The sequence below is a fragment of the Pinus tabuliformis genome, chromosome 7 (genome assembly GCF_031772625.1).
Source record: "Pinus tabuliformis cultivar Carrire ecotype Pingquan chromosome 7, CPIR1, whole genome shotgun sequence".
Classification (NCBI taxonomy): Eukaryota; Viridiplantae; Streptophyta; class Pinopsida; order Pinales; family Pinaceae; genus Pinus; species Pinus tabuliformis.
This window is the reverse complement of record NC_142293.1, coordinates 136298729-136324926: the sequence shown is the minus strand read 5'-3', so window position 1 is coordinate 136324926 and position 26198 is coordinate 136298729.

The following is a 26198-nucleotide window of genomic DNA, read 5'->3' as shown; positions in this document are numbered from 1 at the left end:
AAACACATTAAGCCACAGACTCCATTGCCCAATGATATTCAACATATCTAAAAAACTACATCACTGAAGTCTAAGGGAATTTCATCAACCGAAACACAAACATGACCTGTACTCAATACCTAGCCTAAAACACCATCACTGTAGATATAAATCATAAAGAGAGAGCCCTCTCTGATCACTGTTTGGCTAGAAACAGTGATTAAAAGATTGGTTAGTGGTTACCCCGGCCGTATTCCCTTGGGAGTCATAGGGAACAACCTGGGTGTTAACATAATTGGCGACTCCACTGGGGAGGACTATTCAATTACTATCTATCTTCCAAAGCTTTCATCAAGCCTGAAGCTAGCCAAGACATCTTAGGACTGTTTCTCTTATACAGGGGCAGTCTTAGGGAAGAGCTAACTAGGGAAACTTATCCTAGCCTTGAAACATATATAGTCATTCCAGAGTTCTTATTTTGCCCTTGTAAATACAAAACTTCTGTATAAAGTTCTGAAAGAACACTTAGAAGCTGGCTCCTAAAAGAAACCCAAGGCATACTAGGGCACACCCTGACCCTGATCAACCCATCATTGTTGATAACCCAAATATCATCCCAAAGAACATAAGGAAACAGCACAAGCAGGATAAACCTGCTGATTCAGATATAAGGTCAAGACAACCCATCCTCATTCCCACTCCTTGCAAAGTCCTTTTTCGTTCCACACCCAACACCCCTAGTTCATCTTCAACCCCTCAAAGTCCTACCTTTCCATCTTCACCATCTGCACATACTCACTCAACCAGTTCTCCACTTGTTATCCATCCTATTAACCCCAGTACACCTGTAATCCCAGTTGTCCCATTTGTTCCTATCAACCCTATTAACCCTATAAACATGGCTAACAGATATGCACCATTGCAGATTCCAGCCAATGCTCCGGCTCTACCCCAAGACTACCAAACTAGACTCTCATTTTTTGACTCCCATGGCCCTTTGACAGCCATCCAGCATGCTAAAAAGATGCAAGACCACTTTGAGACCTATGAAATAGATGATGACAGTGTTAGAATGAGAATTTTTGTCCAAAGCCTAACTGGGGATGTCAGAACTTGGTTTAGATCCTTGAATGCAAATTCCATTGCAACCTCTGAAGTTCTATACCAGGAATTTACCAACAGATGGGAGAAAAAGAGAGATCCACACCATATACTTGGTGAATATAACACTATTAAAAGAGGTCCCCAAGAAACGGTGTTGGAATATTGTGCTAGGTTTAACAACATATACAATGCTATTCCCCAGAACTTAAGGCCCCCTCCTGATTTGGCCCTTTATAACTTCCCTGATGGTTTTGACTCTGATATGGCCTATCAGTTGAGAGAAAGAGACCCTCCAACCCTTGCAGAAGCCCAAAGAGTTGCAGTCACTGTAGAGGCCAACCTAATTGCCAAAAGAAACAGGGCAAAGCTGGAAAAGAAGGTTGGTTTCAAAGAAGAGCCCTCGGGCTTCGATCAGAAGTTGGATGCAATACTAAACAGCATGAAAAGACTAGGTGAGAGAGTGGAATCAGTAGAAAGAAAGTCATCATGGGAAGCACCACTAAACAATACTCCTAGAAACCCAAATTTTAGGAGAACACAAAACCCCAATATAGGAAAAACAGGTGCTGACCAAGATATCAGACCACCTTTTCAAGAAAATTATGCAGAAACTTCCTCGGCTAATCAGCTCAATGAAGATCCTGAGATCAATTTAATAGGTCTGGATGGTAAAAGCCATGTTTTCCTAACACAAGAAGACCATGATGAGGATGAAAACAAAACATTCCAAACACAATCAGGAGAATCCTTTGAATTTAAGCAAGGATATGATACTGCTGTCTATGAAGTCCATAAGCAGTACAAACTAAGAAGTCGGACTGTAAATGCAAATCAGCCTGAAAAGGTAAAGGAGAAACAGCAATCTAAAGAAGCCTCAGTCACTGAACCTAATGACAAAACAAACTTGCCTGCAAAGGAAGTAGTGGTTGAGGAGGTCACTGAATTTCTGTCCACACCACAAGAGCCCACAGCAACATCATCCTCTCACCCAAATCCGAACATCACCCCTCAAGACATGGACATGGGGGGCAGGTTCCAAAATCAAGATGAAATCCAACAAGGAGATTCATTGAACAAGGAAAGGACTGCTGTCCGTGACCCTAAAATTCAGGTGGATAAACCCTTTGACCTAGGAACAGAGATTGGCAAGTTAAAGATAGCAATTCCCCTTTTAGAGCTAGCCAAGCATGACATATATAAGCAACAGATCAAGAAATCCCTTCAGCTCACCAACAACAAAGATGATGTAAATGTGCTAGATGACACTCCAGAATTACTGTTTGGTCCAGAGGTAGATGGAAAAACAGTAGTCACAGGGGTTTTACCTTTTTATGTCAGCTTACACGTTCATGATAAAATACTGCACAATGCAATGTTTGACTCAGGTGCATCTCACAACCTCATGCCAAAAGCAGTCATGGAAAGATTAAATTTGGATATAACAAGACCATACAAAGACCTGTTTTCTTTTGATTCTAGTCAAGTAAAATGCTTAGGCCTGATTAAGGATTTATGTGTGTCCCTGGTTCAATTTCCCAACAAAACCATTTTAATGGATGTTGTTGTTGCTGATATCCCACCCAAATATGGAATGCTCTTATCAAGATCATGGGGAGCCAAGCTCCAAGGCTCCCTGCAATTAGACATGTCATATGCAACCATCTCTGTCTTTGGACAACCCAAGAGACTTTATAGGGAAACACTCATGAAATACATGGTCAGCAGTGAAGAAAAGCCTCAAAATTTTCCAATATATGCTGTCCATTCGGACATAGACTCCTTCATCCTTTTCAATGACAGCACAAATTCCTTAAGCAATAACATTAAGACCGAAACACCCATACAAGAACAAAACATCCATCAAACAAATGGCACCTGCCAAAATTTAATCAGCCCAACAATACCCATTCACCCTCCTTTAGTTGTCAAAAATTGTCAAAAAAATGATGAAATTATCCTAGGAGACAAATGGGAAAAGAAACCTCAACTCATGCTCACATGGCCATCCCATGAGAAGAATTTAGGATCCCCTGACCAGCAAGATAGTCTGTGGGTCCTAGAGTTTGATGGCTCAGTTAACAAGTTAGGGGCAGGAGCTGGAGTATGGATACATAACAAAGAGAAAGCCTGTGCACAAGGCAGGGCATATAGACTGAACTTTAAATGCACTAACAACATGGCAGAATATGAAGCTCTGCTACTAGGTCTCAAGATTGCAAAATCATTACAAGCACATAGCCTCTCAATCATGGGGGACTCTGATCTAGTAATTCAACAAGTAAAAGGGGATTTTGTCACCAATGACAAAAGATTAAGGTCCTACAGGTCTGCTGTAATTGAAATGCTAGAAACTTTCTCCGAGTTTGTTCTCACAAAGATTCCAAGGGGCCACAATCTCCATGCTCACAGCTTGGCAACATTTGCCAGCACCTTCAAATTCCCACTACAACCCAACAATTGTTTCACAGCAGAAGTCAAATATAGGCCTTCTATTCCAAACAATGTCAAAGAATGGCAAGTATTTGAGAATGATAGGCAAATAAACAACTTTTTAACTTTGCAACAAGAGTTTACAGGATTAAATATTGACCTTGAGACAGCAAGTCAATCTCAAATTGTTGATGGAGCAAGTCAATCACAATTACAGTTTCAACAATCTGCTCACCCAATGTCACTTAGGACAGCAAAACAACTGCTCAGCCCAACCATTTTCAACAATGAAAACATTCAACAAATTAAACAAATGGACAGTGAAGAGATGAGTAACATTGAAACTGAAATCATACAACTCAAAGACAACTTCCTCCCAGTGGGCCTTACCCCATTAGAGGATATTTTTGACTCAAACGACATCCCTAGGAAGCCAAAGATGCAGCCATTAGATGCAAGAGTTGAAGAATGTAATATTGGCACTATGGAAAAGCCTAAGATAGTCAAGCTGTCCGCCTCTTTGCCCCCCGATCAAAAGCCCAAATATGTTGATCTCTTTAAAGAATTCCAAGATGTCTTTGCCTGGGGTTATGAAGACTTGAAGTCTTATGATACCTCTGTTATACAGCACACCATTCCCCTCAAGCCTAATCAAAAACCATTCAAACAAAAATTGAGAAGAATCAATCCTGTGCTTCTTCCTTCCATTGAAAAGGAATTACAAAAAATGTTCAAAGCTGGGATCATAGCACCAATCAGGTTTTCTGAGTGGATTTCAAATTTGGTCCCTACAAGAAAGAAAACTGGTGAGATCAGACTTTGTGTAGACTTAAGGAATCTGAATCAAGTTTCACTCAAAGATAACTACCCTTTACCAAAAATGGACCACATCCTCCAAAGAGTAGTAGGAGCCTCAAGGATATCACTGCTTGACGGGTTCTCAGGCTTCAATCAAATTTTAGTGCACCCTGATGATCAAGACAAAACTGCATTTACTACCCCATGGGGAACTTTCAAGTATGTGAAAATGCCCTTTGGATTGAAAAATGCAGGGGCAACATTTCAGAGAGCAATGGACATTGCTTTTGCAAAAGAAATTCATGATTTCTTGGTCATTTACTTAGATGATCTCACACCCTTCTCAAAATCTGACCAAGAACATTTGAAACATTTAAGACAGATTTTCATAACATGCAGAAAATATGGCATCTCCTTAAACCCCAAGAAGTCTTTATTTGGTTTGGAAGAAGGGAAACTTCTAGGACACATCATTTCGAAAGATGGCATAAGAATTGATCCAGATAGGATACAAGCTATCCTACAAATGCCTCACCCAAGGAATGTCAAAGAGCTTCAAGGATTCTTGGGAAAAATCAACTTTTTGAGAAGGTTTATCCCAAATTTAGCAGAATTGATCAGACTACTAAACAATATGCTAAAGAAAGACTCAAAGGTCAAGTGGACTGTGGAAGCAAAGCAAGCCTTTGAAAGTATAAAATTGGCCTTGACCCAAACCCCAGTGTTAACTAACCCTCAGTTTGACAGAGACTTCGTCATTTTCTCCTTTGCCTCCCAACACACTATTGCTGCTGTTTTATTGCAGAAAGATGACCAAGGGAATGAAAAGCCCATTGCTTTTTTCAGCAGAGCTCTTAGGGATGCCCCCCTAAAGTACCAAATAATGGAGAAACAAGCCTATGCCTTGATCAAAGCCATCAAAGACTTTAGGATTTACATCCTTTACTCCCATGTTGTAGCTTATGTACCAAGTCCTATTGTCAAAGACATTCTCACACAAGAAAACTTAGAGGGAAGGAGGGGAAAATGGATTGCGAACATACTTGAATTTGACATTGAAATAAAGCCTACAAAGTTGATAAAAGGGCAAGGTTTGGCTAAGTTAATGACAGAAGCAAATTTCCAAGCCTTAGATATCAACCAACTGGACAGTGAAACAGAGCTGGCGACTCCAAAGATCAATGTAGCCTTTGAACAATCTCCATGGTACTCTGATATCTGTTATGTGTTACAAAACCTGTGTGCTCCCCCAGGACTGTCCAGAACTAAGTCTAGGTTCCTAAAAATGAAAACATCCAAATTTTGTGTGTTGGATGAGAATCTACTCTGGAAAAACCATGAAGGTATTTTGCTGCACTGTCTTCTTGAGAATGAAACTGATAAAATTATGCAAGAATTCCATGCTGGAGACTGTGGTGGACATTTGTACTGGAAGTCCACTGTGGACAAAATATTAAGGGCCGGTTATTACTGGCCCACCATGTTCTCAGATGTGAAGAAATTCACAACATCATGCCACAAGTGCCAGCTGTTTGAAGGCAGAAGACAGTTGCTGCCACTTCCTTTGAGGCCCATTTCAACAGAAAGACCTTTTCAACAATGGGGCTTGGATTTCATTGGAGAGATTCATCCCTCATCTTCAGGACAGCACAGATGGATTTTGACTGCAACAGACTACTTCACCAAGTGGATTGAAGCTGCCCCATGCAGACAAGCAAATGACTCAGTGATCATTCAATTTTTAGAAAACAATATACTGGCTAGATTTGGCTGCCCAGAAAAGATAATAACAGACAATGCTGCTGCCTTCAAATCCAAGAAAATGATAAATTTCTGTCATAAATTTCACATTACTTTGGGCCATTCTACAGCTTACTATCCTCAGGGAAATGGTCTTGCTGAATCATCAAACAAAAGTTTGATAAACATCATAAAGAAAGTGCTAGAAGAGAACAAAAAGAACTGGCACAAGAAGCTAGTAAATGCTTTATGGGCAGACAGATTAACCACCAAAAGATCAATTGGGACCAGCCCATATGAGTTAGTTTATGGATTAGAGGCCAGATTTCCCTCATCACTAGGGGTGCCAGTTATGAAACTTCTACAAGAAAGTCAAGCAGAGCCAAATGATATGCAAAGAAGGATCAACCAGATAATCTGTTTGCAGCAGACCAGAGAACAAGTTTTCAGCAGAGTGCAAATACTACAGGAAAAACTTAAAAAGGCCTTTGACAGAAGAACCAAAGCAGAAGATTTCAATATGGGAGACAAAGTTTTAAAGTGGGATGCAAGAAGAGAAGAGAAAGGAAAACATGGGAAATTTGATTCTTTGTGGAAAGGACCATTTGCTGTCCAAGCAGTGCAAGGTAATAACACTTATTTCCTTAAAAGTTTGACTGTAACTGAACTGGATGAAGGTCCTGTCAATGGCAGGATGCTGAAGCACTATTATGATGGTCCACTATGATAAGGATCCAAAGGTTCATTGTATATATTCAGGCCTATATATGTTTTCTATTTTTAGTTTGTAACAAGAGGTTTTCCAAGGGCTGCACCTAGCAGCAATAGGCACATAGAACCAGAGGTTCCCCATCAAAAAGCACACAATTTTGACAGGTTACATGTATCAGAGCTCAAAGATTAAGATGGACAATCGAGCAACAAGGCAATCTGACCTGCTGTTCTTGGTCTTTCAAAAGAAAAACCATCCCCATGTGGAGCCACTGTTGGATACCTATAATAATAGGTTTCATATTTCATGATTGATTATTGAAAATCCAAATATGCTCTGCTTTGTTACTACAAAGATTCCATATTTCCAGGAAATCAGAGGTGTGTGAAATACTTCAAATATTGAGGACCTTATTACAAAATTTTTGGATGATTCAACAGTCTAATCTGGATCATGCCATGTTTCAATTTTGAGTTGTAGAATAGAGAAAGAAGTCTGTCCAAACAGCTTAATCTTGGCAGACAAATAGTTCAGGTAGAGAAACAAAGGATCCCAACAGCTTAATCTGGGACCTTGAAAGAGATAAGGGTAGAAGTAGATAGAAAAAGCAAAAGAAAAAGCCAAGGAAAAGAAAAGGCAAGTAAGGGTCTGCAAGTCCAAATGCACCCTCCAAGAAGAAATAAAATGCTAGGCAAGTAGCTGGGTAGGTAGCAGGGGTTGCAGAAAGGTATCCCTATCATTGCAAGGTTGATGATGGTGGGCAGCAAGGCAAAAGATTACAGCTGGAAGCATGACTAATTTCCCTCACTCCCCTCCAATTTCATTTCTAACATTCCCTCACTAGCCTGAGATTCATGGAAAAGACTAAGCTTTCATAGTGGTTCTTGATCTTTAAAAGCCACATTTCTTATCTAAAGTTCTTTTCATTTTGATCTACTCTTGGAACCAAGCTTGTTTCATATAAACTCAATGATTTCCACATCCACTTACCTCCTCCTCCACAACTAACACTAACCCTATTGTACAAATCCCTTATATCGCCTTTCTCCCTAATATTACTAACACCAAGGTGTATAAATCCCAGCATTATCTACATATTCTCCTTTTGGCATTATAGCCAAGTAAATGGTCCAAGGAGACTTCAGTCCACCTGGGACTGTGGTCAACCTTGTCTTGGATGTGCTCTGACCCCTGGTTATGAGCAGAAATCCTGTCCCTCAAGCCCTTACCGTCTCTCTGCTGAAAGCGCACAGAAAACCCCCTTTTCCTATGAAAACCCCTGAAAAGGCCCAAAAAACCCAAAACTGCGAAAAAACCCTCTTGCCTATAGTCCTCCGCCCAAAAAATTAAACTGAATATTTTATTGCGCTGGCGGGACCCCTCCCCAACATGCTCGACCAGTCGGAAGGCCCGCCAGCCGTCAGATCTCCAGCGCCCAGATCTAAGGGTGGGCGGTCAATTTCAGATCTCGATGTGCCGACAATTAGCGTCCGGGGAAAGCGGTTTTACCTATCCCGTACAATGGACGCGTGGCGGGCGGTAAGGTTGTTCGGAGCCCTCCTCCCACTTACCGCCTTTGCCCAAAGGTGGTGCGGGGAACCCACTTACCGCCACCCCGTATACCGCTACCCCACACGTCATGCCTACACGTCATGTCCACGCCGCTCTGACGTCACCCCGCCGGTGCCCGCCCCATCGTCCCTTGGTCCTCCACGCGGGCCCGCCTTTGCGCCCGCCCGCCACCGTGTCCTGCCGACCTGGCTAACACCTCAGCATCCACGTCACCCCTCACCTGGGCCCCGCCATGACGTCATGCTGACGTCATCGGCGGAAAAGCGCCAAATTCATACTTTTGCCAAATTTACCGTTTTAAACGGCTAAACGCATATTTTTCGCTTATTTTGCATGCGAAGCTGAACTAGCCGTTGTCAAGCCTGCTGCCGCGAAATCTTGCATTCAGCCATCAAATTCGACAAGTAAACCGTTCAAAGTTCGAAGCTTGACTGCATTAAGCCTTTGCAACCCAGCCCGCAAGCTTCCAGGTCGATTTGCCAGGTATTTTGCCGTCTTCTCCCATTCTGCCCGTAAATTCCAATTTTCTGCAAAATCACCATTAAAGTCTGCTAAAAAACTCTAAATTTAGCTCTACCTAAGCACCCAAATCAGACATAAGCAACCTGTGTCATCCATTAGCCCCAATTTAGCTCTGTACAAACCAGCTCGCGGGTTAGAACTGCAGAAATCGCCCTGAAATACCCGGCATTGTTCCTTTTTGCCAAGTACTGGTTACCTACACTCTTCCTGTACAAATACTAATACCTCAGTAAGCATTCCCTTAGACAATCCACATTCCTGAAAATCATCAGTACTTTGCTAGCTTCAGAACAACTTCACACCAGAAGAAGACATCACACCAATTGCACCTACCTGCTGCTCAAAGTCTTCAAGAGATTTATCAAAGCTCTGCATCCTGCTGCACACTTTCAGACTGTATCATGGCAGCATCTGCATCCTCCTCCCTCAGTGTCACTCCACTGAGTCAAACCAATAAGGAACTGGAAGCTATGCCATTAGTTGACAAAGACTGTCTCATAAATGATTTTGAGGGAAACATAAACTTTTTGAAGACCTTCACCACATTAAGGGAAGACTATAAGGCAGGATTTGGTACAGATGGGATATGGGAGTCAAACCTGCCCTATTACTGCCTCCCAGCTGTGAATGTTTTCCCTGAAATCATTCACTTATGTGCTCAAAATTATGATCAGGAGCACAGAGCTGTCAACACTCAACTAGGGAGGATTTTGTTCTATATAAACGCTGACACCATCAACAAAATGCTGCACTTTGAACAGACAGAGTTATTAGTCCCTTTCTCCATGAGATCTTTAATAGAAGCAGGTGAGAAAATGACCAGTGAAGAGCTGCAGAAGGTCACCAGGAACTACATGTGGCCTGAGAACCAGCCTACAGGGCCACCTCCTTATCCACATGAGCACTTCAATGACTCAGGCAGGCTGCTCCTGGACATGATAGCCTATGTGCTAGGCTACCAGAACAGCAAGCATGTGGATCTAGCCATGCTCGTAATGCTATCTGCCTACAGCCCACGACAACCCCCTGCCCGAAAGTACAACTTTGCCAAGTTCATAGCCAATAGGATCCATGATCAATTGTGCAAATTGGACAGACAAGGAGTCTTTAGATATTCAGCATACATCTACCACCTGTTCATGTATCATCACTCTGAAGCTTTCCCATGCTACATCAGAAGGCTGGACAACAAAGGGGAGAAAAGATCAGTCATATTCTGGACCTCAGTCTATCATGAAATCACAAGTTCACCCTACAGCTATTGTGAATTTGTAGATCAGTTTGTATACCCAGTCTCCAGCATACTTATGAAATCCCCTCCACCTAGAATATCAAATGAGATCAAGAAAGCTTTACAGCTTTCTAAGAAGTACAAAATAGGTGATTGGTACCTATATGAACACCACACTGTGTTAAGAGTGTATGGGTGTGAGCTCTGTCCATACAGACTACCCAAGTATGTTCCCATGAGATTATTTGCCTTGGAATATTACAGGCAATTAATCCAGTCAGACCTCACTCACTTCCACAGCTCAAAGAAAAAAGCACACCTTAACTACAAAAATGAGCTGGGCCCTTTTATCATGAATAAGAAGGAAGGATGGGAGGCTGCAGATTCGATCCTAAAAGACAAATATAAGTTGTCTTACAGTTTCCGGTGGGTCCCATATGACCCTCAAGGTTTCATCACTGCCAGGAGAACAAAGTACAGACTCCTAGCCATCAAACACTGCCACTATCCACATCTAGAACAGTATGCAAACTTACAAGAGTGGCAGTTGGATACCCTTGTTGAGAGCTTGTCTGAAGAGGAAAAAATAGCTAAAAATATGAAAGAACTTGAAAAAACTATTGACCTGGACTATGTGACCCAGGTACCGTTCAGGCTGCCTCAAACATCAGGAGGAGGAATCTCAGTTACCAGGACAGCGCCGCCAACAACAGCACCAGGCTTGGATAAGGGAAAGGGAAAAATGGACGCCGAAGATGAAGCAAAAAAGCAGCAGTCAGAGCAGGGAAAGCAACAACCAGAGCAAGAAACAGGGCAGCAAGAAGAACAAACCGGTCAGCCACAAACTGGGCTGCCAGAAACCACCTTATTGCAGACACCACCCCCTCAAGTGGAGCCCCTAACCACTTCAATTTTACAGACCCCTGCACATGAAGAAAGGGGGACCAAAAGACAAAGAGAAGAGTCCACTCCCCTCAGTGGATCCTCCCAACAACCAGAAGCTAAAAGGCAGAGGGCAGACTCCCCAGAAGTAGAAGACATTACTGAAGATGTCTTCAATGATACAGCCAAGGATAGGGAGGGCAGCCAACACACAGGGACTAGCTCCTTTCAGCAGGAGCAGAATTTACAACTTGGCTTGGAGGTATCATCTTCTTCTCAACAAAGCCAGAAGCTCAAAGGTGCTAAGGCCACCTTCAAAGAAATCAAGGCAGCAAATGAACTATTGAGGGCTGAGGTTTACAAGCAATTTATAGATGCCACTCCAGCCCAACAAGAAAGATTGATGTCGGTCTACGACTTCAAAGAGGAGAAGATGATATTCAGCCATTTCAAGCCTAAGGGGCCCAACCCAATGTCCACTGCTGATTTCATCAAAACAAGGGTGGAGGTCTTGGCCAAAGACATACATCCTATGGACCAAATTGAGCTCCATAAGCAGACTGGAGAAATGGTCTATGCCACCTTGGTAGATAAGGCTACACTTGCTCATGAGCTGAAAGAATCCTTGAAGCACACAAATACTCAACTGGATTTTGAGAGATTGTCTTCCAGGGCCAAGGATAACAGGATAAAATCTCTTGAAGAGATTATTGTTGATCTAGGGCATAACCCTAGTGACCCAACCGGGGTAAAAGCCCTCCTGAAGAAAAAAGAGGATGATCTCAATGCCATGAAGAGGAGATTGAAGCTGTCACCTACAGAACATCCTCAGACAGCTGAACTGCAAAAAGAAAAACAAGTTGATCAACAACTTGATCTACTATTGCAGCAGGATCAAAGGATCCAAGAGCTAGAGAAGGAGCTGGAGAAGTCATTACAGGACAAACAGGGAGAATCCACACTACCAACTCCCCCAACAGATTCTACAACAGCAACAGGCTCTGAGGCAGCAGTGGCCCCTACAACAGCAAATACAGTTGACCAGCCCAGCATAGAAGAACTAACTAAGGCTGTTAAGCAAATGGAGCTACAAGCAGATGAGATAAGGAAGGCAAAAGAAAAACTGGCAGAGATAGATGCCAAGTATGACCAGTCTAAAATGACAGTGGCAGAACAGGGCAGACAGATCAAGACCCAAAAGGACAGAATCAAAGCCCTGGAGAAAGAGCTTGATCTCAAAAACACCATGGCTGAGATCAAGAGGATCTTATGGAATAAAATCACCCAAAGCATGATTAAACAGTGGAAGTCACTCAAAACAATCCATGAACATATGGATTTAATTGTGCAAGCTCAGATAGATATCCAGAGGGCTAAGACAGCACTAGGAAATAGACCTGAACAAGCTAGCCAACTGATAGACTTTCTGAACAGGCAAGACAAAGATGAGCTGGCAGCAGTTGGAATCACCAACAGAACGGAAGCCATCCTTATGACCAAAAAGGTGCTAACACTCAGAGGATATGTGCAGACAGCAGAAAGGAGGAGCTATGAGATACAGACTGAAGTTGAAGACTTCAAGCTCAGAATGGGGATGCTACAGGCAAGAGGAATGCCTAGCCTATTGAGCGGTACAGGGAAATTGATCAACAGAGATCAATTTACAAATAGGATGGCCGCGTACATAGAAAATCAAATCACTGCATCTAGCAGTGCTTCTGAAGAAACTTTTCCTCCTACAGGACAGAGTTTGTACACTCAGCTTGAAGGGTCATTTTTTATTGAAAATGAAGTTAATCATCTATTTGAAACTCCTCCAAGTTTTTTCAAATACACAGAGCTTGATGAGACGTTGATTAAAATGCGAAGGCATCAAATGCCCAAGGAGGACTGGTGGCAAGCCATGCTCCAGATTCTGCCACAGTAGTTTCAAAACTCCAGGTCAAAAGCCAGCTCAGGTCACCGCAAGACAAGTATAAAGTGGTCAGTGACTGGAAAATATCTAAAAGGTGATTCATCACTAACAGTGACAGCTAGCCACATTTTGAAACACACGCCTTCAGCCGACTACAACTGCTACAAATTCAACAGCATCTGACAGATTTTGACAGCTAAAGGACTAAGAGCTACTACTGCATTTACTTCTTCATTTACTTCTTTGGCTACTGCTCACTAGCAGTTGGCAGCATATTTATGAGGCATTTACTCTTCTTTCAGATATTTTTCCAAATGTAAATCCGTATATATCCCCCCCTTAGTAACGCATAAGGGGTTGCTGGAATTTTCTCTTGGATAACTTCCATCTGCTGTAATATTTTCAGAGAATTAATACAAAGGAGGAATGGAACTTCCAGAAGTTTGGTGTATTTGATGTCTTGTGGTGAAGGATGCATGTTACAGGATTCCATGGGTGTTGCATAAAACTATAAGTATTCTCAAATCTCTTGTCGTGTCTGTTTTGAGTCTTTTGTTCTCTTTGTCTTTCTAATGTTTTACACTTGATAGCAAGGTGAAAGGATAGTACCAGGATTTAACCATGTTTACCCTGGACTCAAACTGAGCTATTATATATGTTTTCCTTATATACAGTAACAGAATTGTAATTCTTAATTGCTGCAATTCAAAACTGTGTTTTTATTGTAACAGTCATTCTCAGGGATTCAACTTTTGCCCCTAAGACCTATGTTTTCTCTTCTTAAAGCTATCTGTTGGGAACATATAGATAAATAGTGAAAATTCTTAAATGCTTTCACTGTTCGTGCTACCTGTTACCAGTCTTTTAATCAAAAATCTGTTCTATTAAACACCCAAATGGCCCTGTAAGTTCCATCTTTCATCTCACAGATTCAAACACATTAAGCCACAGACTCCATTGCCCAATGATATTCAACATATCTAAAAAACTACATCACTGAAGTCTAAGGGAATTTCATCAACCGAAACACAAACATGACCTGTACTCAATACCTAGCCTAAAACACCATCACTGTAGATATAAATCATAAAGAGAGAGCCCTCTCTGATCACTGTTTGGCTAGAAACAGTGATTAAAAGATTGGTTAGTGGTTACCCCGGCCGTATTCCCTTGGGAGTCATAGGGAACAACCTGGGTGTTAACAACCTATATAAAATAGACTCAATTTGCAAGCCCATTGATGGAGGTTGGGGCATCAAACACACTCACACTTTCAATCTGGTACTTCTCATCAAAAATCTAAGGAGGGCCTTCAAGTGCCTTGGTATTTAGCAAAAAATTATCATTAAAAAATATCTCAATCATGCTACCCTGGAAAACTGGATCCTAGTTGGGGCTCCGGTTAAGAATAATGTGTCTTTCATTTGGAATAGCTTGATGAAATCTATGTCTTGGATACAAGGATATAAAATATGGATGGTTAGACATGGCGACATAATTCGCATTAGCCTTGATGCAATCATTGGATTGGCTAGGAATCACATTCTTCCTCCCCCAATCATCAAGTTTCTTCACGGGCATGAGCTGTTCACTCTTGCTGATATTGGCTGCCAACAATCTGTCATTTCCTCCTCTTCCAGTTGGCCACATGCTGAAAATTTGGCTCTTCTGATGGAGCTCAATGTCAAATGGGAAAATTACAGATCTAATCTCTATCACGCAGATATTGCTCTGTCTAAGAGGGCAAATAGGCATTCTTGGGGCGGTCTTTCTCATGGAGGACAAATCTCTACCAAAGAAACATACAAGTACATATACAACATGCAAAGGTAGTGCGCTAGAACTATTTAGCAAAATAAAGACACCACCCAGTGCTCTGGATAATTCAGCTGGTTGAACTCCATAAAGTATTTCGAGGTGTGAGTTCAATTCTCTTTGGTGCATCCAGACTTAACCTGACTAGACTTTATGTGTTCAGTGGCCATCCAGTTCAGCCCTCTACAGTAAATCAGTCTTATCAGATCTGGATTCATATTTCCACCCACTACAAAGGTCTAATCAGACCTGTAGCTATTTATGGACACCGTTCAGTCTACTGGCCATCCAGTTCAGCCCTCTACAGTAAATCAGTCTTATCAGTTCTTTTTTGATATTTCCACCCACTAGAAAGGTCTAATCAGACCTGTATCTATTTATGGACACAAGAAATAAAGAACACAATGTTTCAGGAAGTTTCTGGGCATCCACCATGGCTCCAGCCACTGTAACTGCTACAACTATTAGTCGCTCTGAGAATCCATATTCAGATCATTAAGAAGATTTTATATATGATCTTCTGGGTGGAAGTTTTCTTGTAACTTGCTTTTGTTTTGAATGAACGCATGCTAGAGAAAGCAAGTCCGTTCATATGAACGATAGACGCGGGTGGGGTGAGAAATCAGAGACATGGGGGCTCTTTTGTCCTTCTGATTCAACTTGATTGATGTCCAAATTTACCTCTGAAAACTCAGAGAATGCATGTCCTTGGAATGGTATTTGGTGTATGCAACACACCAGAGAATTGGTTGCCACAATATTCTCTAAATTAGGATTGGAAGGTATCGTTTCCTCATCGCTTCACAATCTCTAGTTATTGTGCACTCTGAATCTTATAAAAAAAATTGTCATTGAAAGAATTCCATCATAGTTTGTGTAGCTTAAAGCGCTCCTGGGAATCTTAGTTTTAGTTCGCAGTGGGGTTTTATTTCAAAGGAACTGTCTAATTCTACTCACCTTTAAGGGGAAAAACTTGGAAGTTTGAGAGGGTCCATACTTTGAATGGCCTTAAAGGAAGTATTCCAACTCCTTTGATTTGATGAACCCATCTTGATTCTCTGTCATCTTTTTGGCTTGGATCCAGCTAGATCGATCTCATCTTTAACCACAGATCTGTAATTTTGGGATAGTGTTTGTGGATTCATTCAACTAGACACCACAATTACATTGGCACCTAATAATGTAAATAACAGATCTGATGTTATATGGGCATATAGCTTCAAGGACAGCATGGCGTAAAGCCATTGCCACTTTGAGTCAGTTGGCCTTCCTAAACCTGTGTAGAAGTAGCCTCACCGGCAAGATTTATGAAGCCATCATGAGTTAACCTTGACAAATCTATGAGCAAGATTAGATCCAGCAGAAAACAGCAAGGAGGGACTCATTCCTGGAAACAAGCGGAATGGAGAATAGTGATTCCCCAATCTGCATGCAAGTTGAAAGTTGAAGCTTATATATAAGCAAGTAACTTGTTGTGAGGTATATTTTTTTGGTGGGTCTGATTCATGCGAATTTGAACTTTAAATTTCATGGTTTACATAATATTTCATTACATGGTAGTTAAATAGATACAGTTACAAAGAACCAAGGTGTCCCAGATCTAAGTGGAATACAGTTTTTCCAGCATCTGTGGCAATTCTCTGTGCTCATTTTAATCACATCTTTGCCAATATTTTGGGATTTTTGGCCATCTGCATGGAAGCTACTACTGATACTCAATGGAAATCTGGACTCAGTCTTTTCAGCATCCATGGCAATTTTCTCTGCTCATTGTTCCTCGACCAACTGTATGCAGCTTGCAGCTCAATGAAATCTAGTAACAGCCTTTCCAGCTTCTATAGCAGTCTTCATCATTGTAATCACTTCTTGGCCACTATACAAGAGTCTTGAGCTAACTGTATCAAGCAGATGGGTACATGGGAAAATGCACTGACAGGTGAATTTCCTGGCACGTTGTACCTGTTCAACGATCTTAGAATTTTAAGTTGTGCACTGGGTTTTCGTTTTTCTTCACTGATCTCACAGTTTTTATATTCCTAGATTACAGATCTAATTAAGTTGTTTGTTATTATAATAATCTTGCAGGTGTTGATTTGAAGGGAAGTTTGAAGCTTTCTTGTTATGGTGTTGGTTTTATACAACAATAAATTCACCATAACAAGTTCTGGGAATTTGCAATCAATATTTGGAAAATCCAGTGGAAAGAACAGAGTATAATTGTTTAACACTAACATGGGAAGCCTTAAAAGCCTGCCATTATTGAATTTGTATGCAAACAAATTAGGAGGGTAAATACATGTTCCTCTTCCTCAGCAATTTCTCTGGACTAATCATCCTTGAGAAGACAAATCCGAACAGGTAGACATTCAAATCTTCGATTGTGATTTCGTTTCAAAGAAAAAATGCATAAAGATATTACCAGCTAGAGGCGTGCAGTGCTACGGTCCCTCTAACGATCAGATTCTGTTGGTATGGTCCCGTTCAACAAGTTGTTATATGGAATTTGGATCCATTGAAAGTGTGTGCAATTAGACAATTCCTTTGGAATAGAGCCGTATCGCGAAATAAAGGTGAGGTCACTAACTGTATGATTCAGACTATCTGTATTTATTGTTAGCATAGGTTTCTGGGCATTTTATTTGCCCTCAAACTCATTTGATATGTATTGAAGATCTTTATATTTTTTTAATATAAATCTATGATGATTTTTTCTCTGAAAAAAAAAGTGAGGTCACTAACATTCCAGTAGTGCTTTAAGCTGTCCAAACTGTGATGAAATTCTTTCTATCAAATGTTATATAAACGTTTCAAAATGAAAATAAATAAAGGTTATCAAGAGATGGAGAAAAGTGTATCTTCCAACCCTATAATTGAAGAAGATTATGGCATTGGCAACCACTCTTCTAATGTGTTGTCTGCATGAAATACCATTCCGCAATCATACATTCTTTGAATTCTCAATGACCCAGTTGGACAGTGTTCCAATTATATCAGAATTTAAGTGCCTTTCATAATTACAGTAAAGCCTCCAAGTCCCCGCTTTTAACTCCTTGCCCTCAGTGGATGATGGGAATTGATCAGCTTCCTCCAGTGCGTGTCCATTCAAAACGAAATCAAGCCAAAAAGAACATTTGCCCAGGCGGTGATAAATTTGCAGCAGTTACTGGGGATGGCATGAACATAAGTAGCATCATAATGTTGGGACTCTGGACACCACATATCTCCACAATGGTATGATATTGTCCACTTTGGGCCTAAGCCCTCATGGGTTTGTTTTTGGGCTTTACCCCAAAAGGCCTCATACCAATGGAGATATTTGTTCATCCTTATATACCCATGATCCTTCCCACTTCTACCACTTCTAATCAATGTGGGACTTTGTTCGTATACCCAACAATCCTCCCCTCGAACAAAGGGACTTTGTTCGTATACCCAACAATCCTCCCCTCGAACAAAGGACCATCGAGCCTCCCCTCAAACCATCCGCAGGATTCTCCCCTCTCTACCAACCAGGATTCTCCGCTCCAATGCGTTGGAAGCACACGCCTTACATGGTAGCACCACCTGTCTCGAGAGCTTGCTCCATCCCAGGTCAACTCCTCTTCACCGTGTTGGTAGACAAGACACGTCCATGAAGAATCCGGAGCACACCGCCTGTTTAACTGAGCTCATCCACAGGCTTACGGGGGCTCACCATCTTTGTTCGGCATTCCGAGGATTCATCCACTTGGGTAACCTCGAACTTGGCTCTGATACCACTTGTTGGGACTCTGGACACCACATATCTCCACAATGGTATGATATTGTCCACTTTGGGCCTAAGCCCTCATGGGTTTGTTTTTGGGCTTTACCCCAAAAGGCCTCATACCAATGGAGATATTTGTTCATCCTTATATACCCATGATTCTTCCCACTTCTACCACTTCTAATCAATGTGGGACTTTGTTCGTATACCCAATTAGAAGGGAATTTTTTTTTAAACATTCAAAATCATTGGAGTGATGATGATGTATTAGGTCCAAGACAATTATGGTGTGATAACCCAATATAACAAACTAGAAATCTAATTTTTGCAAAAGATGCATGAGAGGCTTACATAGGTTAGCATCATGGGCGATAATAATCAAATATAATAGCAGGAGCAACTCTCCCTAGCCAAGTCAACAACCATGCACAAGGTTTATTTTTTGCAATTTGTTAGTGTTATTTTACACTTGTCACATTGTTTTCTCTTTCTCTTTTATTAGAGAGACGTTTAGGGTTCAATCATGACATATAACCTCATGAAAAGGTGTTCCACATCATGATCTATCATTTCCTACTTCTTGCTCATTTATTGGGTCTTTCTCTTAGCCTCAACATGCATTTTCATAACCCTACATGGATTTTTCTCCAAGTGGCTAAAATTTTCAAATTAGTGAAAAACACTTTTAGCGAATTGAAGGTATACATTTATTGATGAGTTCGAACATTATGAGACATGGGTATTGTCACCAATATTGTAGATACAAACATGTATTTGCATACTAACTTCTATATACATTTATACAAGCTTTGTGTTCATTTATCTAAGATAGTAATTGCATTTTTTTCACTTTGTTAGAAGCATGTTTTAAGTGTCTATATGGCAGAAAATTTTATGGTTCAAATTGGAAATTTGGAAATATGAAGATGTAAAAAGTGATACAAGACCTTCATATAAGGGTCCTCCATGTTGCATGCATTGAGCTCTGGGAGATCTGGGGGGCTTGGGGTACTTACTGGAGCAACACACGACCATAGGGTGACTCACCCTCCCTTAATGGTGCGATGTGTAAAGGGTGAATAGCTTAGCCTTCCCCGGTGATACCCCGAGGTGACTTTGGGATAGGATGATTCATTCTCCTGTGAGCCAGAATGATTAGTTATCCTGTGGGACAGATGATCAGTTCCCCTATCGAGGCATCCTACCCATGTAGTCTAAGACTCATTGGAAGTACCTCTCATCTGATTAAATGAGCAGGGAAATGGGGTTAGGGACCATAGTATTACTATCGATGACATCAAATTGTATGGTGCAATAATGGTGCAGTAGTATGGACAACAAGATGTATGGTGCAGCAATGGTGCAGCAGAATGGACAGCAAGATGCATGGTGCAGCAATGGGACAACAATGCTACACGGTGCTGCAATGATACAACAATGGGATAGCAAAGGCAACTTGGTGTAGTATGGTGTAGCATATGGTACAACAATGAGACAACAATGGTCAATGGCATATAGTGCACAATGGGACAACAATGGTACAATGGTACAACATGGGACAACTAGTATTTAGTGCAGCAAATTCATGGTGTTGTTATGGTATGGCAAAGCACAACGAGACAACCATGACATAGTGCAGCAGTGGCACAACAGGACAACCATGACATAGTGCAGCAGTGGCACAATAGGACAGTCTCATCAAGAGGTGTAGGATTGATCTAAAGATCATCTGATTCCAACATGTATTCATGGAGATATGAATTTATTTGTGTTATGTAACAGTTCGTCAAGGAATTCCAGCAAATAAATTACCCCCATCTATCCTCAACGTTTTATTATAAATAGAAGAGCTTTTCAAGTCATTTTGTACACACACTTAACTCTTGATCTCTCTCCACTTGTTTTGGGTTTTGCTAGCTAGAGAGATCTAGATGATGAAGCCCTAGATGCAAGAGGAAATGAGATAGTCTGGCCGCAGTCAAGAAGTATTCTATACGTTTTCCTAATAGAGATATGATGCCCTAACCACAGTCCAAACTAGGAGTTGAAGTTTTTGTTCAGTTGTGCACTAATCCGCTATCAAGGGAGGGCTAATGCTGCCCTAAATGCAGTCTTAAAGGAAGAGTCATAGCCGCAGCCTTGGAGGAGCCCTAGTTGCTGTACAACGTGCCCTAGCTGCAAGCCTTATATGTTGTCCTAAAGGGATTAAATCACAGTGAAGAGAGGCTCCTTCAATGTCCCAAAAGAAGGCTCTTCATCACAACAAGGAGGCTTCCATACGCTGTCAAAGGAAGCTCCAAAAGAGCCCTAGCCGCAGTCTTCTATTCACAACTAAGACGCAGTCAAAGGGAGCCTAAATGAACCCCTAATCCACAATAAGAAAGAGACTTAATACACAGTCCTAAAGGATGTGTTTTAGGTGTTGTTCAAGTAAGGAGACCTAGCACATCTTAGCTGTAGTCTTGAAGGCCAACCGCATTGAAGGGAGAAGTCTCTACAACTGTCTTATGAGGAGGACCTATAAGCTATCAAAAGAGGTTCTAACTTTGAGTTTTCATCCAGTCTGGGTACTTTTCTATGATTTATGGCACATATGCATGCCTTGAAAGTGTGAGAATGCGTAAGAATAAAGTCCTGGGATAAATACCCATTTGATTATAAGGACTTCTCTTACATTGATGTGAAAGTGTCAGGAAGGGAATTTGCAGATATCTTAACACAGAAACAAGCAATCACATTCCATTAAAATGCACTTAACTTTACATATGCCCAAAAGCAGAGGAAATAACTAAGCTGGAATCCGATCCAAGAAAATGCCCCATATTATCATCCTATGCTTAGTAATGCTTACAAGGAAATGGGTTGGGTATGTGTTTAAAGTCTGTACAATCAAAAAGAAAGAATCTAAAGGTAGCCCCAACAATCTGAACAGGCAACAGGATATCAGTTTACCAAGTCAATCTAATAATGTAGCACATATGGACTCATCTTGATATTGCTGCCTTGAGTTTACTAGCTATTTCACTTGTCAAAGTGAAGGATATTCCCTTCAATTATGTGTATACAATGGGCCAGTATCTTGAGCACTGAGGAATCAGATGAACGCAGCTGATTTTATCTCTCTAGAGGTAGCACTGGTGTATTCTAGCTGTGTAAGTGTCATTTAATGAGGTTGCAACTTTTCACATATTACAAAAATACGTGAATAAATGGCAAGATCATAAACAACCACACAAATGGCAACTGTTTTCCATTGAGAAGAATCTATATACCCCTCTCAAGGTCTTGCAAGGCAAGGACATGGATTGAAAAGAATATATATACTCTTCTCAAAATATTCCTAGTTCTCCAAGTCGCAACCGAGCCTCAAGAACTTAACAGTTGCGAAGCATTGAAACCATATTCTTGTACTCTGGTTTTCGTCATATGATTAAGACAATAAAAAACTATACAAACATATGCATCCTATTGATAAAATCGGTATACCCCTATCAAGGTCTTGAAATGCAAGATCGGCTAGATTCACCCAGTTTTGGGTTGCGGTGTAGATATACGTATACTGCTCAGCCACAACTAGTATTTTTTCCTTCATCGCTTTCTTAGCAAGTGCAGAAGTGCCAAGAAAAAAAAATTTATGATTTTTTGGAAGGTCAATAGTCGCGGGTGTTTTAGTATAATTTTATCCCTGAGATGACAGGTTATGACGAAATCTGCAACGACTGGGAATCCGGTAGGGTATACGATGGGATGTAATGATTCTCGCTGGAGTGGGAGGAAGCTGCTATGGTCCCTGTCTCTTCTACTTTCCTAGTTCTGCTATGATATCGCTTGTTGTGCGCCTTTTCTACTTTCCTCGTTCTGCTATGGTCCCTGTCTCTTCTACTTCCGTCTCTGCAATTCAAATGTCTATGTGTACGATCGCAAATCTTCCCCGTCCGCAGACGAAATGGCTAACCTTCACTCTACTCTCCACAAAAGAGATCTAATTTGTCAAGGTTTTTAACCCAAAGGATCCATCTCCCCTAATGATTCATAAGAAATGCCCTAAGCATAATCATAACTTTACAAAATACTCAGAGTGGAGGGTCCCCTCCTTAATCTCCACCCAAATCGGCACTAGCTGTCAATGTGCTCCCTCTTGATCAATCATCTCCTCAAACCTTCGATTTGATGTGCAAACAGAAAAAGCAATTCAGGGGAAGTGGAGGTGCCTTTGAATTAATCCGCCCATTTTTAGTTATGATGGGCATGGGAGCAATGTCAAAGATGATTGCAGGGCAGGAACTGATCAGGGAAAACTCTTTGATTACCAAAGAAAGTGGGATGGTACGCCTCGGCAGAGAAATGCCCTCCAAATACTAATACTAATGAAAATTGTTGTGCCCTCCATGCAATGGAAAAATGATTCAAAAGAAATTATTTTCGAGTTGAAGAGGTGACCCCAGGAACAACTTTTGTGCCCTCCATACAATCAAAAACCCCAGGAACAACTGTTGCGCCCTCCATACAATTGAAAAATGATTCAAAAGAAATTATTTTCGAGTTGAGGAGGTGACCCCAGGAACAACTAAGGAGGTGTGTGAGGTGGATATAGAGGAGGCTACAGAGGAGGCAGGAATGGCACTGGAGAGGATCCAAAAGCTAAAACATACATGAAAATTTTGCCTGTAGTTTCTACACCCTATCTTCAAAGAGCTATTTTTTAAGAAAACAAACAGAAAGCTAAAACACATACCTGTTTTAGGCAAAAACTATGGAAGATCGGCCTCACAGAAAAAATAACAGTAAATGCAGAGCTGGTAAACCTGTCTTGGCTATTACTCCTCAAAGCACACTGATCTGTCTGCTCAAAAGTTTCCCAAATCGTTGAATACCAAATATTTAGAACCCAACTTGCCAAATATCATATAATATTATAAGCCAGCTAGTTCAGAAAATAAGCTTTCCTCCTGGGTGTGAACCCTAACAACGACACTTTAACCAATCGTTGGAAGAGAATGCTCAGGCGGTGGGACTTCGAGCCAAGGAGATAAGAACAGCCGATTCGAGCCAAGCCCAACCAAGGAGATAAGCGAAATTTTAAATTTTCCCACAAAATTTTAAATTCAAGTCTTCTTCATAATATTTTTTTAAAGGTTCATTTGCGAGCAGTTCTATTAATTGGATTTTCCCACAAAATTTTAAATTTTCCCATAAAATTTTAAATTTTCTCACAAAAATGTTTGAAAAGTCTTCATCATAATATTTTTTTAAATGTTCATTTGCGAGCAGTTTTATTAATTTGCGCATTTATTTTATTAATATAAACCATATAATATTAACTAACCTGTGCATCCTATAAATTATATAAACACACATTTGCATCCTATAAACTATTCATCTTAGAGGCATTGGGAAGTGGTTTTGTACAATGTGCATGGTTTATATTATTGCTAAACCTTAAAAACCATTCGTAGGCCCTAGGATGATAATAGTGTTTCTTCTTAGATGATGTCCAAGGCCCCAACAAAAGTCATCCTTGTTGGGCAAATCCTCACATTAAACCCATACAACATTTATATACCTATGGTTTATAATGATGGCAAATAGTGCTCCTCATCACCTAATTGTGCAAAAATCCCTAACTAACCTAGTATAGGTTAGATGTCCTCGATATTAACATATTATCCTACATTATCCATTAGCTCATGGAGATAGAGGGTTCAAGGACTCTCACTTGATGGTTGGGGACTATAGTCCATCAAGAGGTCAAATGTTGGGCTAACTGTGTTAAGGACACCTCAAGGTCAACCAACACTAATGCAATGTATTAAGTTGTTCGTACATCGACCTATCAAAATGTCACAATATTGGGTAGTAGACATTAGAAAGTAGGACACTAGTCACCAACAAGAAACCTTGATAACGATAGAGTAATGATGTGGTGAGTAGATGTGGACCCGGGGATACCGCATGTCAATTGTGTGGCAGTTGATTTGACGTGCAGTTTGCCAAAATCAAATATCACTTCGATTAGCCGAAATGTTGTTTGTACATGACAAAGTTACAAAGAATGCTTAGAATCTAAACCTCTCGTATTATTCACATGTTTTCCTACGATTTTCTTCTAATCCTATTATGCTACTCAAGCCTATTGTTTGTACAAGTGGATAGGAGGAAGTCGTGTTGGTTTTATTTTGTAGAAGGTAGTAGGCCCCACAAATATATCTAGATGATTCTCCTTGAAATTTGTGTAAAATCCATTCAAATATTACACAATAGTCATGTTAGGCACATAAAGTATGAAAAATATCTTGGACTCTCCTAAGAACTCATTAAGCTAGGAAAGTATTATCAAGTGAACAAAATTAGGTTCAATATAACCTTTATGTGCCTAGGAGTGGTTAGAAAAACCTTATGGGAGACTCATCACATATATTAATTGAGAAGACAAATTTTGAATTTATCAATTATTATGCAATTTAATAAATTTTATACTTAATATTAATTTAAAATTTAAATATAATCTTAGTGTATTGTGTATGGCATAAGAAAATAATATGAAGTGTTATCAACCAATTTCCTTCCTTATATTTATTTGTAGTCATCATTATGTTTTTTACCCTTTTGCTTATATTGGGCCCTTCATTTTGAGCTTGTTGGAGCACGAACATTAGTTCAACACTAGGAATATGCCTCCTCCATTCATTTTTAGTGTATTGTTTGGCTTTGAGAGCGTCATATTAGTCTTTTCTAACCAACATCCATACTTAGTGTATTGTTTGGCGTTCAAAGCATCAGATTAGTCATTTCTAACCAACATCCATATATTTTTTCTAGAATATTTCATTCCCTAGAATTTTTTGGTATTTTTTCTCAAAAATTATATAGTACAAAAGTTCTCGCATCACACATCAAACCAAAAGGATACAAAACAACACACGCACTTCTATGTACAAGGTACAATCACAACTCAATCAAAACAATCATGTCAATGTGTGCCTATTTTGGACACAAGAAAAGGATTCCCATACATGAACTCATGGAGGAGTTGAGGTACCATATGGTGTGCCCTGATGGGGCCATGCCATACAAATTTTAACTATGAGAGTCCTAAAGATTGATGATAACAAGGAAAACCTAGAATCATAGTGTTATTAGGAATAACCAGAGGACATAAAAAGTGAGTGGTCTTGTGAGCTATTGTGGCTCCATGACAAGGACTATGAAGACATAAAGGGGTGACAAGAAACTATTGACTAGTATCAATGTCCCGTTTTTGCCCTATCTAGGCCATGCAATCACTCCCCATAATTGAGGATGTCTGCACGATGGACCGATTGCCTGGTCCATGAAATCCCTAGGACTAATGCACCTTCGCATTGTGATTGCTATTACTGTGATGAGTATTATTGCTACTAGCCCCCTGTTGCGGCTGCCCTCTTCCTCCCATAGGAAAAAACATCACTGGATACCTCGAACAAGACGGGGTCCGGGAACAACGACTTATGACTAAATCTACTAATTTGTTGGTCTTTGCATACCCACTCCGTCTTAACAAGCTTGGTAAAGCTCAGGATTGAAAGAAAATATATTTAGTAAAAACCCTAACGCTAAGGGTTTGACAGTGAAATTGTGGACAAATCCACCGAAATAAAGATCGATAGATAGGGGAGAAGGAGGCTAGCTCAAAGCTATGGTCGAATCCCAATGACTTGAACAAATTTCCATAGTAATGAAGCTTCAATGTCCCAAACTGAGAAAAAGTCGAGTA